Source organism: Leucoraja erinacea, chromosome 23 (assembly GCF_028641065.1).
Source record: "Leucoraja erinacea ecotype New England chromosome 23, Leri_hhj_1, whole genome shotgun sequence".
Classification (NCBI taxonomy): Eukaryota; Metazoa; Chordata; class Chondrichthyes; order Rajiformes; family Rajidae; genus Leucoraja; species Leucoraja erinaceus.
The window spans coordinates 32,802,327-32,822,904 of NC_073399.1; positions in this window are offsets into that span (position 1 = coordinate 32,802,327).

The window sequence follows — 20,578 nt, forward strand, 5'->3', positions numbered from 1 at the left end:
GACTCCTTGTTCTGGACTTCCCCAACATCGGGAACAATCTTCCTGCATCTAGCCTGTCCAACCCCTTAAGTATTTTGTAAGTTTCTATAAGATCCCCTCTCAATCTTCTAAATTATAATGAGTGCAAGCCGAGTCTATCCAGTCTTTCTTCATATGAAAGTCCTGACATCCCAGGAATCAGTCTGGTGAACCTTCTCTGTACTCCCTCTATGGCAAGAATGTCTTTCCTCAGATTAGGAGACCAAAATTGTACGCAATACTCCAGGTGTGGTCTCACCAAGACCCTGTACAACTGCAGTAGAACTTCCCTGCTCCTATACTCAAATCCTTTTGCTATGAATGGAATGGAAAATATTTATCCATATACTGAATCTTAGATAATTTTGTGTATTTAGGTATATAGGTTAATTGGCTGGAAACTTTAGAGATACAGCATGGAAACAGGCTCTTTGTCTCACCAAGTCCCTGCCGATCAACCCAAACAATAGCATTATCATACACACTAGGGCCAATTTACAGAAACCAATTAATCTACAAACCTGAACCTCTTTGGTGTGTGAGGGGAAACTGGTGCTGTTGGAGAAACCCATGTGGTCACAGGGTGAACATACAAACTGTGTACAGGCAGCATCCATAGTCAGGATTGAACCCGGGTCTCTGGCACCACTATGCAGCTTTGATCAATCGTCACCAGTGTGTAGGATAGAACTAGTGTGAATGGGTGATTGATGGTCGGCATGGATTCAGAGGGCCGAAGGACCTGTTTCCACGCTGTATATCTAAAATAAACTAAAAGCTAAATACTAAGAAGCCAGTGGGGAATTGGGCATTGGAGGTTAAGGGACCAGGAGGTTTGCAGACCAGGTGATTGGGTGGTGATGGTGGATGGTACACTTGCCGTGTGTGTGTGGAATGGATCAGGGATGCCTGGATCTCGATGAGTTGGGGACAGAGTTTTAATAATGTGTGGGGTGAGAATTTGGATAACAATTCACTGACCTGTTCAGAATTTCAAGTCAGTGTTGTACTATGGCTATGTAGGAAGTTGTGGTCGGAAATAACTACAGACGCTGGTTTATATCAAAGATAGACACAAATGTCGGATACTGATCAGGCAGCATCTCCGGAGAAAAGGAATAGGTGACATTTTGGGTCGGAAGCAGTCTGAAGAAGGGTTCCCACCCAATACTTCACCGGGGATGCTGCCTGACTCATTGAGTTACTGTGAGGACTATGTTGTTCTGGGAGTGTCTATTTATGGGCACCCTTTGTATTGTAATGTCTGTGTTCCTCACAAGGTTCTTTCAGTAGAATTATGCAGAAGTGGCCACTTACCACACAGTCTGGATACCAAAACATGACCAGTCATGTGGGTGCCCCACAGCCGGAAGCACCCATGACGTTTTCAAAGTGAGAAAAAAAAGGAACATTATTATAATTTTTCACAGAAGAAAAATCTTAATCAATGGTGATAAAAAATTGGTATCTCATTTGCAAGCAAATTACATTTCAGAATCTTTATCCATGATATTTGGGGATGTATCACAAAGATAGGTCGACTTTGTCTTATTTTCTAATTGTGAAAGGTGTATGAAATTGTAAATTAACTTCACGGTTCTTCCTTATTCTGGTTTGATGTAAATTCCCATTTAGTTTGTGATGTAAATTCCCATTTAGTTTTGGCTTTGAACAATGGCTCAGGGGGTATGGAGAGAAGGCAGGTACGGGGGGGGGGGTTTTATACTTTTGGATGTGGCCCTTGTGGCTAAGGGATCAGGGGTATGGAGAGAAGGCAGGTACGGGATACTTTAGCCGTGCCAAGCAAAATTCAGGCTCGAATCAAACTCCAGCAAAATGTTTCTATGTTTCAGGTCACGACTTGGAGGATTGAGTAAGCCGTGTATGGAGTCATAGTGTAATATTGCACAGAACCAGGCCCCATGGTCCAACTTGTCTGTGGCGACCAAAATGCCACATCTAACCCTTTCCTATCCATGTACCAGCCCAAGAATCTTTTAAATGTTGTTATTGTATCTGCCTCAACTACTTCCTAACTCAGTTCCACTCAGTTCTATCTCAACTGCTTTGGTTACTTGACCTTCATGATAAGTAAAGTGCCGATAAGTAAATTTCCAGGCAATATTTTTCCAACAAAAATACAGTTTTATACATTTTCCAAAGAATTCCCCACGTTTCATCCTGCAGGAAATATCTTCCAGTCTTTGCGTATCTATTTACTTTGAGCCCTAGAATATTCTTTGGAAGCATCCATTCAAAACATACTCTTGATATCAAGACATTCATCTACCAGATACACCAGTCAGAGATGCCTCTAATTTGTTTCACTTTATTTATATTTACCTGCACTTGTTCCATTTCCCTCCAAACCTGTCCTATCCATGTACCTGTCTAACTGTTACAGAAATGATGGGAGAGTCCCAGCCTCAACTACCTCCTCTGGCAGCTTGTTCCATACACCAACCACCCTTTGTGTGAAAAAGTTACCCCTCGGATTCCTATTAAATCTTTCCCTTTCACTTTGAACCTCTGGTCCTTGATTCCCCTACTCTGGGCAAGAGACTCTGTGCATCTACCCGATCTATTCCTCTCATCTTGATCTCACTGCAGCAATGTTGAGTTACTCCAGCACATTAACATACAAAATAGGTGCTGGAGCAGGCCATTTGGCCCTTCGAGCCAGGCTGATCATCCCCAATCAACAACTCGTGCCTGCCTTCTCCCCATATCCCTTCATTCCACTAGCCCCTAGAGCTCTATCTAATCTCTCTTAAATCCATCCAGTGACTTGGCCTCCACTGCCCTCTGTGGCAGGAAATTCCACAAATTCACAACTTTCTGGGTGAAAACGTTTTTTCTCACCTCAGTCTTAAATGGCTTCCCCTTTATTCTAAGACTGTGGCCCCTGGTTCTGGACTCGCCCAACATTGGGAACATTTTTCCCGCCTCTAGCTTTTCCAGTCCTTTTATAATTTTATATGTTTTTAAAACATGCCCCCTCATCCTTCTAAACTCCAGTGAATACAATTGTGTCTATCATTGGTATAGCCAGCATCTGCAGTTCTTAGTTCTTTGTTTCTACATACTAGTGCATTAGATGGTTTCCTGAGCTTGAGAGGAGAAGTTGCTGAGATACCTCATCCATCAGGCACCTTTCACCTGGTTTTGAAGCCTTTTGTCACCCGATGAAGATAAAACCACTTCTCCATTCACGGGATTTTTTTCTCATTTTATTTTTTCCCCCATTAAACTTTTAGGGAGAACTTGCTGAAATCGCCTTGTGATGTGGTGAACAACTGGCATTGCTTCATTTCAGGCATATTTAGTACTATGCAGCTCTCGGGTATAGCAACATAGAAACATAAAAATTAGGTGCAGGAGTAGGCCATTCGGCCCTTCGAGCCTGCACCGCCATTCAATATGATTATGGCTGATCATCCAACTCAGTATCCCGTACCTGCCTTCCCTCCATACCCTCTGATCCCCTTGGCCACAAGGGCCACATCTAACTCCCTCTTAAATATAGCCAATGAACTGGCCTCAACTACCCTCTGTGGCAGAGAGTTCCAGAGATTCACCACTCTCTGTGTGAAAAAAGTTCCCCTCATCTCGGTTTTAAAGAATTTCCCCCTTATCCTTGAGCTGTGACCCCTTGTCCTGGACTTCCCCAACATCGGGAACAATCTTCCTGCATCTAGCCTGTCCAACCCCTTAAGAATTTTGTAAGTTTCTATAAGATCCCCTCTCAATCTCCTAAATTCTAGAGAGTATATACCAAGTCTATCCAGTCTTTCTTCATAAGACAGTCCTGACATCCCAGGAATCAGTCTGGTGAACCGTCTCTGTACTCCCTCTATGGCAATAATGTCCTTCCTCAGATTTGGAGACCAAAACTGTATGCAATACTCCAGGTGTGGTCTCACCAAGACCCTGTACAACTGCAGTAGAACCTCCCTGCTCCTATACTCAAATCCTTTTGCAATGAAAGCTAACATACCATTCGCTTTCTTTACTGCCTGCTGCACCTGCATGCCTACCTTCAATGACTGGTGTACCATGACACCCAGGTCTCGCTGCATCTCCCCCTTTCCCAATCGGCCACCATTTAGATAATAGTCTGCTTTCCGTTTTTTGCCACCAAAATGGATAACTTCACATTTATCCACATTATACTGCATTTGCCAAACATCTGCCCACTCGCCCAGCCTGAGTATGAGTGCATGAGAATGGAACTGACCTGTTTACATTGTGCTGCCGCTAAGATTTAATCAATTGCAGAAGTTGATTTCACAGTGAGTGAACAGTACCAGTCATTACTTGGCCTTACTCGATCCAAACCCAAGGTCTGCTGGGTATCCCAATCGCTAACTCCCCTTCTTATTAACATACCAACCTTCCTGTCCTTGGCCTCCATTGCCAGAGTGAGGCCACACCCAAACTGGAGGAACAGCACCTCGTATACTGCTTGCATAGCTTCCAACCCAATGGCATGACCATTGAATTCACCAGCTCCAAGTAAAACCTCCCTCCCCCTTCACTTTTCCCTGTGTGTCCCCACCCTACACCCACTTCTCCCTCTGTCTCCCACCCTCCCAGTCACCAACTCCTTTCCACCCATTCGTACACTCATCTTCCACTTTGCGTGGCATTTGTACCATTGTGAAACTGCTGCATTTTTGAGATTACGGAAGGATTCTTTGATTTTAAGCTAACGTCTTTTTAACAAACAAATTTATCCGGTAAATTTTACTGCGTTGAAAGATGTCCCAAAACTCCAGGCATTTACCCTGACTCTGGGTAAAAGACTCAGGGCATTCTGTGCATTCACCCTATCTATTCCCCTCATGACACTGTACACCTCTATAAGATCACCCCTCATCCTCCTGCACTCCAAGGAATAAAGTCCTAACCTGACGAACCTCTCCCTTCAACTCGGGCCCTCGAGTCCTGGCACCATCTTCAAGTCCTGCCAACCTTTGCTTCTCTCCTTGTGGCGGTTTCAGTGATCCTGTATACTTGTGCACGATAAACATCTTGGCTTTGCATTTGCACAAACCAGTGCACTCCCTGTACACATATCAATGTGCTTCTCGGGTTTCAGTTTTGCTCGGCGGTTTCTTTTACAACTCCTCCGTCAGTTTTGCGTTCATTTTTTGTTCAATGTTAGATTGACTGCATTGTTTAGAAAATCTGGGTCCATATCAGTTTAGGTAATCTGAACTCAGAGCAAAAATATTATCATCTGATGAATGAGTGAAAAGTTACTCTAATCAATCCACTACAGGTCTAATGATTGCGATCTCATTTCTAAAATTGCGGAATTCAATACCTAAATGACTGCCAATTTTTACGGTCAGGTAAGATTGGCTGGTGTTATTGTTATGAGGCCCAGAGATTACACGGCATGGATTTTTGGAACAGGATCACATAGAAGGAAGTATTGTAGCCAGTGTTCTAAGATGCAATGATCACTGATCCAACTAGTGATTGGAATTTGGTGCCTAAGCCTGGCGATTCTCTATGTGTTGGTCCCAGAAGCAGATCTGCAATCATTCGTTACAATTGCGCACACTTCTACCCCCCTTTATCCTGTATCTGTACACTCTTGACAGCTTGATTGTAATCATGTGCAGTCTTTCCACTGGTAAGTTAACACCCAACAAAAAAGCTTTTCACCTTGGCACAAGTGACAATAAACTAAACTAAACTAAGCTAAATCTGTGAATCAAACCTTCCTCACTTGTATCCACCTATCACTTACCAGGATTTGTCCAGCCCCATCTCTCATTTTCAGCTTTCCTTCCCCCTACTTCTATCCGTCTGAAGAAGGGTTCAATCCTGAAATGTCACTTTCCCATTCCCTCCACAGACAGTGCCTGACCCATTGAGTTCCTCCAGAACTTCTTGTTTTGATCAAGATTCTTGCATCTGCAGTTTCTTGCTTTTTCCAAGGATTACATTTCCAGATGCTGGTTTATACTGAGGATAGAAACAAAATGCTGGAGTAACTCAGCGGGGCCGGGCAGCATCTCTGGAGAAAAGGAATAGGTGATGTTTCGGGTCGGAACCCTTCATTCAGACTGGAAGATAGAAAAGGCCAGAACAAAACAGGGCCAACAACAGATGACTTCAGGAAGAGTGGAGTCCATAATGGCCTAATGTTGGCTGTGGAAGATGTGTTAGCAATCGGGTAAAATGATGCAGACAGTGGGACTAGTAGGATGATGAAGGTGGGGGGGGGGGGGGGGGGAATGCTGTCTGTACAGAGTTTGTATGCTCTCTCTGTGATCGCGTGACTTTCTCCGGGTGCTCCGGTTTCCTCCCACATTACAAAGACGCACAGGTTTGTTCATTAATTGGCTTTGTTAAAAATGTCCCTAGTGAGTAGGATAGTGCTAGTATATGAGATCGCTGGTCGGCCAAAGGGACTATTTTCATGCTGTGTCTCTAAATTAAAATAAGCTAGACTAAGCTAAAGGTAGTCAAAGCCCCCCTCTCTCAACCATTATTTTGCTGTGTGTGCACTTTGTACATGAACTACAGTTCGTCCTTATTTTGATGTGATGGTTTATGATATAAACTTATTTTGATTTAAAACATCGGGCAGAGTGACTTGTGCACAATTTTTAAAACTTATATATTTTTTACTTTCCTGCAGTAAAACATTTCATCACTTCATCACCATTCCAACTCATCTGAATGTTTGAATATTTTTAAATTAACTCTTAGTTATTGAGATGAGCCACATTTGGAACAACCTTATTATTGCGCTGTTTGTTCCTGCTGCAACCCATTCGAGTTTAGTAGCTTGATCATAAATGCTTCAGGCATTCAACCCGATGAACCTGAAAAATAACCTGTACTTTCCTTAGATTTGATGGCAATCTCGTTTCACAAAGGAATCTGAGTGTTGACACTGAACGAGTCAGCTAAATTATAATTAATTTTACATGCCATCAAAATAGTGAATGATAACTCCTTCAGGGCAACAAATAGCCACAAAATTACCTGGGATAAGAGTAAAAACATGGGCTCCATGGAGAGGTGGCTGACTGTTTACAGAATTGGCATTATCGTAGGAAGCAGAGGGTGTTGACGGAAAGTTGTATCTCGGACTGAAAGCCTGTGATGAATGGAGTGCCTTCGGAGTCAGTGCTGGGCCCATTGTCATTTGTCGATCACCTCATACACTTGTTCTACCCTATATAATAAAGACAAATTACCGAAACCAATTAACTTACAAACCTGTACGTCTTTTGAGGTGTGCGAAAAACCACAGGTGTGCAAAAAACCACGCGGTCTCTGGGGGAATGTAAAACACCACATGCGGCAGCACCCGTAGTCAGGATCGAACCTGGGTCTGTGGCACCACGAGGTAGCAGCTCTACTAGCTGTGCCACCTAACATGTTCACCCTTGTCAGGAGTCTTTCTCTCCTCAAACCTGGTGCTCACCCCTGTAGTTTAATACATGGCAGAGACTGGCCCGAACAGCTGAACTAGTGTTGTCCAACAACCTCGCTGTTTTGTTCATTATTGTCACACCTGTACCGAGGTACAGCGAGAAGCTTTTTGTTGTCAGCGGGAGCACTACACATGATTACAATCAAGCCGCCCGCAATGTACAGATATAGGATATTTTAATTAAATTTTTATTAGAAGTACGGTAAATTACAATAATACACAACACATATGTCTTAATACATTTTTTGTACCGCTTCATTTTTTGACCTTTAAGATAAAGATAGAAGTAAAGAAAGTAAAGAAAGTGAGCAAGAGTCGTGAAGGTGCAGGAGAGTGTTGAGAAAGGAAAGCCCCTTAGAAAAGAAGTTAGAGAAGGAAGTAAAGAAAGAAAGTAGACCCTAGAAAAGAAGGAAAAAGAAAGGAGAAACAATCGCTCTATTATAACATTAAACTCCGCGGAAAGGGGATTACCAACTAAGTCTGTTTTTGTTGTTTTGGTTTTTTTACCCCCCGTTGCCAGATCCTGGCACCTTTTATTTATTTATCTATTTATTTATTTATTTATTTATCTATTTATTTATTTATTTATTTGTCTATGTGTGTATTTATTTATTTATTTATTTAAATTACTATTGCACCAGATATAGGATAAAGGGAGATAACATTTCATGAGGAGTTTAAGAAGCGCAAAGTTAGTGTTTAAAAATACCGCTGTTGAAATGAAGATTTACAAGAGTGGAGCGATTGTACTGTTTGAGAGCAGATCCACTTCTGGGACCAGCATGTAAGGTGCCGCCTGGCTTCAGTGCCATCTTAGATGCTGGTTTCGTAAACATTAAATTCCGTAGCCTCTTCCACTCCCTCTATTGTATTAGTGCAATATTGTCACATGCACTGAGATACAATTTGTGTGATCTCCAGGCAAATCATGCAATACATGAGTACAAAAGGTAGTGCAAAATAACAAGGGATTATAGAGTGACAGCTGCAGAGAAAGTGCAGTTAAAAAAAGTGTAAGGGCCACAATGATGTAGATTGGAAGATGGGGAATACATCTTTCATTCAATAGTCTGATAATGGGAGAAGAGGTGGTTCTTGAATCTGGTGGTAATAGCTAACAGGCTTTTGTGGCTGCTGTCCGACGGGAGAGGGGGGAAGAGGGAATGACAGGGTGTGAATGGTCCTTGAACTGTTGGGTGCTTTGGTAAAGCAGCAGGAAATGCCATCAGATTTGAAGGAGGCAGGTTTGCATGATGGGCTGGGTTGCATCCACTAATCTCTGCACCCGCTAATTCTTGTAAACTTGGGCAGAGCAGTTGCCAAATTTAGCCGTGATGCATCGCGAAAGGATGTTTTCTCTGGTGCATCCATAGAAATTGGCAACGGTCATTACAGCCAGCAATGGCTGCCTCACCAACAGTCTGTCTCGTCCATTCCTTCTTTGGTGTTTATAGTATGTGTTAAATGAATGTTTTGACATAGAAACATAGAAACATAGAAATTAGGTGCAGGAGTAGGCCATTCGGCCCTTCGAGCCTGCACCGCCATTCAATATGATCATGGCTGATCATCCAACTCAGTATCCCGTACCTGCCTTCTCTCCATACCCCCTGATCCCCTTGGCCACAAGGGCCACATCTAACTCCCTCTTAAATATAGCCAATGAACTGGCCTCAACTACCCTCTGTGGCAGAGAGTTCCAGAGATTCACCACTGTGTGAAAAAAGTTCTCCTCATCTCGGTTTTAAAGGATTTCCCCCTTATCCTTAAGCTGTGACCCCTTGTCCTGGACTTCCCCCAACATCGGGAACAATCTTCCTGCATCTAGCCTGTCCAACCCCTTAAGAATTTTGTAAGTTTTAGTGTTCTTCAACTTGTTTTATGTGGGGGGAATATTTTTTTGATCGCCCCGACACGGGGATCGCCCTGACACGGGGGCTTCGACTGCCCCAGAGGGAAGAAGTTTGGACTTCATTGCCTTCCTTCATAGTGAGAGATGTGGGGATCCGCTGTGGTGGATGTTTATGTTAACTTTTATATTGTTGTGTGTCTTCTCTTGTTGCTTCTTGTTAGTATGGGTGTTTTTTTAGTATGGCTGTATGGTAAATCGAATGAACTCTGTACCTTAATTGGTAAACGTAACAATAAAAATCTTGAACTTTGAACCGTGAACCTTGAGTCATGTTGAATGATGGTGTCGATTTATGATGCAGAATTATAATCAATAAATAGTGCTCTGACATAGGTGGCCTCATTATCCAGATGTTCCAGCGATGAGTTTAGGGCCAGGGATAAGGCATTTACTGTGGAGCTGTTGCAATGGAAGGTGAACAGTTGTGGATCAAGGCTGTCTGGGAGGCTGGAGTTGATGTGTGCAATGAACAGCCTCTAAGCTCTAAGTTAACTTTCATTGCAAAAGGATTTGAGTATAGGAGCAGAGAGGTTCTACTGCAGTTGTTCAGGGTCTTGGTGAGACCACACCTGGAGTATTGCGTACAGTTTTGTTCTCCAAATCTGAGGAAGGACATTATTGCCATAGAGGGAATGCAGAGACGGTTCACCAGACTGATTCCTGGGATGTCAGGACTGTCTTATGAAGAAAGACTGGATAGACTTGGTTTATACTCTCTAGAATTTAGAAGATTGAGAGGGGATCTTATAGAAACTTACAAAATTCTTAAGGGGTTGGACAGGCTAGATGCAGGAAGATTGTTCCCGATGTTAGGGAAGTCCAGAACAAGGGGTCACAGCTTAAGGATAAGGGGGAAATCCTTTAAAACCGAGATGAGAAAAACTTTTTTCACACAGAGAGTGGTGAATCTCTGGAACTCTCTGCCACAGAGGGTAGTTGAGGCCAGTTCATTGGCTATATTTAAGAGGGAGTTAGATGTGGCCCTTGTGGCTAAGGGGATCAGGGGGGTATGGAGAGAAGGCAGGTACGGGATACTGAGTTGGATGATCAGCCATGATCATATTGAATGGCGGTGCAGGCTCGAAGGGCCGAATGGCCTACTCCTGCACCATTTCTATAGTTTCTATGTAAACGCACTTCATGAAGGTGGATGTCAGAGACACTGGACTGTATAGTCAATAAGGCACACGACCTTGTTTTTAGTTTAGTTTAGTTAGTGCCGACTAGTGATCACACCACTATCCTACACACTTGGAACATTTTCCAATTTTTACCAAAGTCAAATTAATCTACAAACCTGCACGTCTTTGGAGTGTGGGAGGAAACTGGAGCGCCCGGGGAAAACCCACGCAGTCACAGGGAGAATGTACAAAATTTGTATAGACAGCACCCGTAGTCAGGATCCAGCCTGGGTCTCTGTCGCTGTAAGGCAGCAACTCTACTGCTGCACCACCGGGATGATGGTGGTCTTCTTAAAGCAGATGGCAACCTCAGAATGGAGTAGGGAGAGGTTAACGACATCTGCCAGCTGGCCCACATAGGTTCTGAGGCCAAAGCTGCAGCTGAAGACTCATAGAGCCATAGAGTCATACAGCCTGGGAACAGGCCCTTCATCCCGTCTTCCCCATGCATGACTAACATGTTCCTGGAGACTCCATCTGGGCTAGTTGCTTTCTGCGGGTTTAGAAAGGCTGATCTAATGTCTGCAATGGTAACCATGGGTACAGGCTCCCCAAGACTGTTGGCTGGGGAAGAGGTGATTACAAAGGGATACACTGATGTGAACAGTTGGAACTAGTGGGATGCCTAGTGTGGGGAGGGAGAGAATGCAGGGGTTACTAGAAATGAAAGAAATCAACCTTCATACCACTGATTGGATAGCACGAAACGCAAAAGCTTTTCACTGTACCTCAGTACACATGACCATGAACGAAACAAAACAAAACAAAATTAAACTAAACATCGGATTAGGGTGTGCAATACCTTTGATCAATCAATTGAGTAGGGCATAAAATTCCTTTTAAAATGACCGAGAGTTTCATTGCCCTGAGTGTCAATAGAAGGAGGTCTCTCTCGGCCCAGTACAAAATGGCTGCCTCCCCCATCCTGGTATCACAAATGCACTCTCCTCCTCTCGCTCCTTGGAGAATATTGTTAATTTCTAAGTCAAGATTCTCCTTGGAATCTCCTTGGAATCTGTCCTCTCGGGAGTGGGTTATCCAGGCAGGTGGGATGAGGTCCCCAGCCAGCAATGACCCAGCACCATGCCCTGGCAAAGTGTTTCAATACTCCAGGTGATTTGATGGGGACCTGTGGACTGTTTTCAGCAGCAGAAGCTGACTGGATACAACGTTGTGTATTTGTACTGCTAATATATTTACAGTATTTTTTAATATTTATTTTACAGTAGGCAATTAAACTTGGGGGATAAAAGGGACATAAGCCTGATCCTGGATTCTCTACCGGCATCCTTGATGTGGTTGCGATTGTCTTCTATAGATTTCTTGTATAGAACAAGATTACCAAAATTAATAGGCCAAGAATTGGACTTCACTCAGCGTTGATATCAGTTTATTGGTTTATGATTGTCCGAAACCAATATGATCATTATGAAACCGAAATACAGTTAATTTTTGATGTATTTTTGAGTGCTATGCAGTCTAATCAAACCATACACGTGTAACAGAGTGCAAAGTGAAAAACAAACAGAGTCCAGAATAGAGTGTTACAGGCACAAGGAAAATTGCAGGTTAAATAAAAATGTATTGGCCACAATGACGTGGGTTGGATGAACCACACCTTTAGCTCATGAGCGCTCAGTTTAATCATTCCGATGACTGCAGGTTCCTGAATCCAGCGGTGATGGGCTTTCAAGTCAATTCAAGTCAAGTCAAGTTTGTTTGTCACGAGATGTGCAGCGAAATGAAAGTGGCAATGCCTGCAGATTGTGCAAAAAACTAGAGCAGAATAGAACAGAATCAGTTTTTACATATTAGAAAAACCCCCCAGCAATTTTAAAAAGACACAACACAACAGTAAATTAGTCCCTGGTGAGATAAGAGTTTACAGACCTAATGGCCTGTGGGAAGAAACTCCGTCTCACCCTCTCTGTTTTCACAGCATGACAGCGGAGGCGTTTGCCTGACCTTAGCGGCTGGAACAGTCCGTTGCTGGGGTGGTAGGGGTCCCCCATAATGTTACTGGCTCTGGATCTGAACCTTCTGATGTATAGTTCCTGCAGGGGGGGGGGGGAGTGTAGTTCCCATAGTGCGTTCGGCTGAACGCACTACTCTCTGCAGAGCCTTCTTGTCCTGGGCAGAGCATTTCCCAATCCAGATTGTGATGTTGCCGGACAAGATGCTTTCTACAACCCCTGAGTCGAAGCACTGAAGGATCCTCAGAGAGACTCTGAATTTCCTCAGCTGCCTGAGGTGGTAAAGGCGCTGCCTTGCCTTACTCACCAGTGCGGCAGCGTGTGATGTCAGATCCTCTGTGGACTCCCAGGTATTTAAAGCGGCTCACCCAGTCCATAGTAGCCCCATTCATCTCCAGTGGTGTATACATCCTGGGATGTTGTGCCCTTCTAAAGTCCACAATCAGCTCCTTAGTTTGTATGACACTCAAGAGGAGGCTGTTGTCCTGACACCAGAGTGCCAGATCAGCCAACTCCACCTGTAGGCCTTCTCATTGTTATCAGAGATCAGGCCAACCACCACAGCATATTGTATCTTCTGCTCAATAGGAGTAAAGAGAATGGCCGAGGTGTGAGTCGTCCTTGATTGCATTGGCTGCTTTCTTAAGGCAGCATGAAATGTAGACAGAATCCATTGTCTGTTGGGGGACATTGCACTGTGTTAGAGACGGGCCAACATCCACAACTCTCTGCAATTTCATACAGTCATGGTCAGAGCTGTTGCCGAACCAAATAATGAACGGGATGTTTTATTATGATGTATCTGGTTCAATGTTTCACTGGTTCTTTTATTGCCACGTGTACCAAAGATGCAATGACATATATACATATATGTTTTACATTTAGATCAGTGCAATTTTTGCCATCCATAAAGACAATCCCCAATTGAGGACCCCATGGATGGAAACAGCCCACTGAGTCCATATGCAATACTTGCCGGATGTCGATGCCATTTTACACAGTCCAGGCTGCAGCTGGTCATAAAGGTCCATTGCAGGCATCACCTTGTTCGGAGTCATCCTTTCTCGCAGCCTCTGTTCCCCTGGGATTGCCTCCCGCAACCGACCTTGAAGACATGAAGGTTAGACCCCCCTCCACCGGTTCTCTTTTTCCAGCATCTGCCGGTGTTGCCGAATCTCTCCTCCTCCCGGTTCCCGGTCTTCGCAGGACAGTCTTGGACCCACTTCAGGTGGGATTCACTGTTCGGCGTCTGGCTGCCTGTCGGGGCTTGGCAACCACCTGCATGACCCTCTGCAAGATTCCGGCGCGCGGTCCATCATTATTGCATCTGCAGTTCATCTATGGGTTAAGCAAGATATCCAGTTGAGGACACATGAATTGTCTTCTTTGGCAGAGAGCCCTCAACACACTTACTGATGAAGTCTATGATGGCAGCAACATCTGCATATTAGAGCCCTTGACTATGGACCAGTCCAGCAACTCAAGGCACAAGGTAGGATCTCAACTCTTTCCTTAGACCATATGACATTCTGCACTTGATTCTCATGCTTCAGTTCCTGATTGTAAGCGGGGAGTGTAAATATACCACATGGTCAGATTTTCCAAAATCTGGGGGGGGGGTGATGAACTAATAAGTTTTCTTGTTGGAACAAGGAACTGCAGATGCTGGTCAATACCCAAAATGATACAAAGTGCTGGAGTAACTTCGCGGGTCAGGCAGCATCTCTGGAGAACATGGATAAATGGACGTTTCATGCCGAGAATGCGGAGATATTTTTTAAAGTAGGAAACCTTAAGGAGATGCAGTGGAGCAGTCAAAATGTAAAAAATAAGGAACTGCAGATACAGGTTAGTACACAAAAGGACACAAAGTGCTGGAGTAATCAAGTCAGGCAGCATCCTATGAAGAACATAGATAGGTGAGTTTTCTGGTCTGAAAAAGGGTCTTGGCCTAAAACATCACCTGTCCATATTCTTCAGAAATGCTGCCCAACCTGCTGAGTTTAGTTTAGTTTAGTTAATTTAGTTTAGATTGGTTTAGTTTAGATTAGTTTGTTGTCAGCGGAATTAATATATATGATTACAATCGAGCCGCCCACAGTGTACAGATACAGGATAAAGGAAATAAGTTCAGTGCAAGATAAAGTCCATTAGAGTCCAATTAACGATGGTCCAAGGGTCTCCTATGAGGTAGATGGTAGCTCAGGACCGCTCTCTTGTTGTTGGTAGGATGGTCCAGTTGCCTGATAACTCCAGCACTCTAGTTACTCCAGAACTTTGTGCCCTTTCGTGAAGTATATTTGATGGTTGTTTAGCAGTGGTCGACTCAAGGTTGGCTGCCGCGGGGGAGGAGAGGGACATCATGTTTCAAGGAGGCCCTGCTGCAGCCTGGGGCTTGCCTGGATCAGGCACCGTTCATAAGAACTAAAGCACGGACTGGATTTTGAATCATGGTGCCTCTTGCATGAGGGTTCAATAGACTATTGTGTTTCTGTACACCAGCTAATCAAGGATGTTCTTAGGTACAGGAATACTGTACTGGATTGTATGTAAAAAAATGATTTCATTGTGCATTTGCACATTACAATGAAAACACTATTAAACCATTGAACCAGTGGTCATGAGTACTTTGTTTCCGGACACGTGGTGGTGGTGCCTAGATCATCCAGCACAAGCTTCACATCCACAAAGGATGGGATGTAAAGGACTGCCAGGATAACCAAAGTGAATACCTACAGCAAGTTGAAGGCATGTCACATCCCCATAGAAATGCAAGTAGACACACATCAGGCCCATCACTTCCAAGCAACACTGAATGCAGATAATCCATGCAAGGCAGACTATGTTTGTTAGGGTGGTCATTTTGGATTCTATTGGAGTAGAGTGAGGAACAGTGGCACAGTGGTGAAGCAGGAGAGCTGCTGCCTTACTGTGCCAGAGACCCAGGTTCGATCCTGTCGACGGGTGGTGTCTGTTCGGAGTTTGTATGTTCTCCCCGTGACCTGTCTGGGAGCTCCAGTTTCTACCCACACACCAAAGATGTGCAGGTTTGTAGATTAATTTGACTTTTGTAAAATTGTAAATTGTCCCTGGTGTGTAGGATAGTGCAAGTGTACAGGGATTGCTGGTCGGCATGGACTCAGTGGGCCAAAGGGCCTGTGTCCACACTGTGTCTCTGAAGTCTAAAGTCTAAAGCCTAGTGACTAGGTTTAACTTTGTTGAACGGCTTACCTCATGTGGCCTGTCTCCACTATCACTTACATAGTCCTCCCACACTTTATTGATATATTGTTTTATATATGGATAATGTGCAGATAGATAAGAGTTGGCATCATGTTCAGTTGTGGATGGAGGGCCTGTTCCTGTACTGTTTGGTGTTTCTCGTAAACATGAGTCATGTAGCACTCTGCTACAGATTAACACAGATTAACACCAAGCATCAAGACTACGATACCTATCATCACGCTGTAACTGGCACCTGTATTGTACTTCGGAACACACAACAATAAACTAAACTAAACTATGCAAGCCCTCTGAAAAGCTTCTTGCACACTGGTGATTTCTCCAAACAGGTGAGTATTCCTTACATACGTGGAGTTATTGGTGCAGAACTTGTGATGTCAGGTTTGCAAAGACCTTATATCATTATGTTTCTTTTGTTTAAGACAGGTGTACAATGTGACCTGGAAGTTTGCCAGTAAATTGTTTATTAACTTCTGATGGTCCAGAAATGTTCTCTTCATCGATGGTCTACACACATAAATCCTAATGAGTAGAACTTGTACCTTTCTATGTTCAGTGTAGTGATACAGCCTGATGAAAGGTCGTTCGGCCCACCGAGTCCGTGCTGACTAGCGATCTCTGAACACTAATACTATCCCACACACTAGGGACAATTCACCATTTTTTAAAATTCAAAGCCAATAAAACTACAAACCTGTACATCTGGGTGGAAACCTGAGCAGCCGATGAAAACCCACGCGGTCATGGGGAGAGCATACAAACTCCACACAGACAGCCCCCATGGTCAGGATTGAACCCAGTCTCTGGTGCTGCAAGGCAGCGACTCTACCACAGCGCCACCCTGCCGCCTCACTGTTCTTCATTGCAAAGGACTGACTGCTATCCTGCTCAAAAAACAAAGTGCTGGAAGAACTCCGCATGTCAGGCAGCATCTGCGGAAGGGAATGGGCAGACATTGTTTTGGGTTGGAACCCTTCCTCAGGCTGATGGAGTAGTGGGGAGAAAGCTGGTTGAATGAGGGGGGGGGAGCAAAAACTGGCAAGTGGTCAGTGGATTCGGATGAGGAGGGGTAATGGTAGCAAAGGTCAGGGGTGAGATGGAACCAAAGGGGTGCAGAGATGGAGTCAGATAAAGGGCCTGTCCCACTGTACGAGGTAATTCAAGAGTTCTTCCGAGTTTTCCCCTAGCGTACGGACCCCCTGTCCGTAGCGGGTCCGTAGGAGTTCGTGTATGTCTCGTAGCAGTTCGTAATACTAACGGTAGGTACTCGGGAAATCCGGGAAGCTCGTGACGTTTTTTCAACACTGTGAAAAATGTCCACGAGTAAAAAAATACTCGTGATGGAAAAAAATTGTTACTTTTTACTCGTACGAGCCGCTACGAGACATCCACGAACTCCTACGGACCCGCTACGGACATTCTCCGAGTTCGAATCAGGGGAAAACTCGGGAGAACTCTTGAATTACCTCGTACAGTGGGACAGGCCCTTAAGGAAGGAAGAGGAGGAGTAAAATGTCAAACTGGATGGAGAGATAGCGAGTGTAAGGGAATGGAGGGGGGGAAAGAAGGTAGATAAAAATAAAATGAGGGGCATAGTGGAGTGGGTGAAGTGCAGAGGGAGGAGGGGAAAGAAACTGGGCAATGGGGACACTAGGAGAGAAAGGTAGCACATGCGTGGGGGGAGGAACACAGGGTAGATGGGGGGAGGAGCACGAGAGTGGGATTTACCTGAAATTAGAGAATTCACTGTTGCTGGCATTGAGTTGCAGGGTACCCAAGCAGAATATGAGGTACTGTTCTTCCGGATCCCGACCTGAATCGTTGACTGCCCATTTCCCTCCACAGAGGCTGCCTGACCTGCTGAGTTCCTCTAATGCAGCCCAGCCCATCACACAGACCAACTTCCCTTCCATCGATCACACCTACACTTCACGCTGCCTCAGCAAGGCCACCAGCATAATCAAGGATGAGTCTCACCCTGGTCACTCCCTCTTCTCCCCTCTCCCATCAGGCAAAAAGTAGAGAAGTGTGAAAACGCACACCTCCAGATTCACGGGACAGTTTCTTCCCAGCTGCTATGAGGCAACTGAACCATGAGTGATCCTGAATTACTATCTACCACATTGGAGACCCTCAGACTATCTGTCATGGTACTTTACTGAGCTTTATCTTGCACTAAACGTTATTTCCACTATGCATTTGGACATTGTAATCATGTATAGTCTTTCCACTGACTGGTTAACAGGCAACAAAAGATTCTCACGTGCTTCTGTACACATGACAATAAACTAAACTAAACTAAAAATTCTGTTGGATGATGAATAAATTAGCATTTGCACCTTGTATCTCGATCCACTGCAAACCTGTTGCCTGCTAATAGGATTTTCCTTTGCAATGCCTACATCTCGAGGTGAAAACTCAAATTTTCTTCTTGCTGTGTAGGAAGAAACTGCAGATGTTGGTTAACACCGAAGATAGACACAAAATGCTGCAGTAACTCAGTGGGTCAGGCAGCATCTCTGGAGAAAAGGAATAGGTGACCTTTTGGGTCAAGACCTGTCTTCAGACTGAAAATCGGGGAGGGGGACACTGGGAGTATGGGAAGGTACAGAACAAAGCAGAGACTGCATGGATGATTCAGGAAAGGTAGAGCTCACAATGGTCCATTGTTGGCTGGGGTCCGGGTGATAACGAAAGGAAGATAAATGATGAAATTAGCAAGATGACCAGGGTTGGGGACGGATGGGGAGAGAGTAAAAGCAAGGGTTACTTGAAGTTAGAGAAATCAATATTCATGCCACTGCATTGTAAGCTGTCCAAGTGAAATATGAGGTGCTGTTCCTCCAATTTGTGCTGTTCCTCCAACAGTGGAGGAGGCCCAGGACAGAAAGGTCAGCATGGGAGTGGACTGGCCCTAGATATTTGAGTGTTACGACAGTGTCTTGGTCAAGGCATCAGATAACATGCCATTGCCCAATGCACATATAGTAAGATGGATGAAAACCACAAGAAAGATTAAAGTCATTAATTAAAACTGACAAGGTAAACATTTTTGTAGAAAGGTAGACACAAAGTAAAGCCGTGAGTCAACAGGCCAGGCAGCATTCCTGGAGAAAAAGGGCAGTGATGTTTCTGGTCGAGATCCTTCTTCAGACTGTGAGTCAAGGGAGAGGGAAACTAGAGGAATTAAAAGGTGCAGAAACATCGGATCTGGCACCAATGGCCAAAGAATACACTAGCTTCCCCCTCCACTGACACTCAGTCTGAGGTAGGGTCTCAACCTGTTCCCTTTCTCCAGAGATGCTGCCTGGCCCGCTGAGTTACTCCAACACTCTGTGTCTATCTGGTATGATATTCGGTGCTGCTCATAGTGTATGTAATGAGGCAATGTGAAACAGATTTCTATCAACAGCCAGTTTGGGATTACTGATAGATATGAACTGTATGTGCTCATTATCTCCAGAGTCAGAGTCTCCACGGTGATAAATAGCTGGAGGATTATTTCTGGTAAAGTTAAGATATATGTACGTGAGTCCTGCCAGTTGAACAGGTGACTAATTGTGCAAAGTAATTGTAGACACCAGGACGCAAACCCATTTCACCCACCCTCCCTCCCCTCCCGTCTCCTCCCATCTATATTCAGACAGCGTAACTAATAACCTCCCCGAAGGTTTGTCTGTCGACGGGACCCACCCAAAGGCTCATCAGTTGGTGGGACCAGAAACCTGTCCGGCTCGAAGGGTGGCAGGTTTGGGTACCGGCTGAAGGATCGTCGGACGGCGTAACCGAGAGGGAGCTGGGAACGACAGATGCGAGGAGCAAGGGCCAGTAGCGGGGTGAACTAGGATAATCCCGTGCCTTCAAACTGGGTTGCAGGAGGTGCCTCCGGGACACAAATTTGGCTGGGCAATGAGAGGAAAGGAATGCCAGTTTGCAGGACCAATATATCGAGCACGCGGACCGACTGGGCTTGGAACTTTGAATAACGGTGCCGACAATGGCGGGGCCAGCATGTGTAATACTGTTATGCAAAAGGAATTTTACTGTGCAGTTGACAAATTAAACTCCATTGAACCGTTGTCCATTTATCTGGCTTCATATCACATGCGTCTTTTATTCTTATCACCCTCTATCATACTTTTTGTCTTTTCAATTTTGGCCTTTGTCCACCCATCTTCCAATCAACCCATCCTGCCCCATCACCTTGCCCCTTACCTGTATCCACCTATCACTCGGCAATCTTTGTCCGCCCTTCATCTCTCTTCAAACTTTCCCTCCTCAAACCCATGACATACAATCAGTCTGAAGAAGGGACCCGTCCCGAAACGTTAGATAGAGCTGTTAAAGGTAGCGGAGTCAGGGGATATGGGGAGAAGGCAGGAAAGGGGTACTGATTGTGGATGATCAGCAATGATCATAGTGAATAGCGGGGCTAGCTCGAAGGGCCAAATGACTTACTCCTGCACCTATTGTCTATTGTCTATTGAAACATCGCCTGTCTATGTTCTCCAGAGATGCTGCCTAACCTGCTGAGTTTGTCCAGTACCTGCAGATTGCAAGGTGATTATCAGGGATGAGTGTGCCATAGCTTTGGGAATGTGTGGTGGCTGCATTGTTGCAGATATAAGGAAGTGTGCAAATGGATGTGGGTTTACATAAGGTGTACTGATGTGCGGAGCTATGTGCTGTGTTGGTCTGATGAGGAATGTTTTGTGGCAGAGGGAATAATGTGTGCGTATGAATGAGGTTTATCCCAGGAATTAAGTAAATGTGAGGAATAGATGACTTT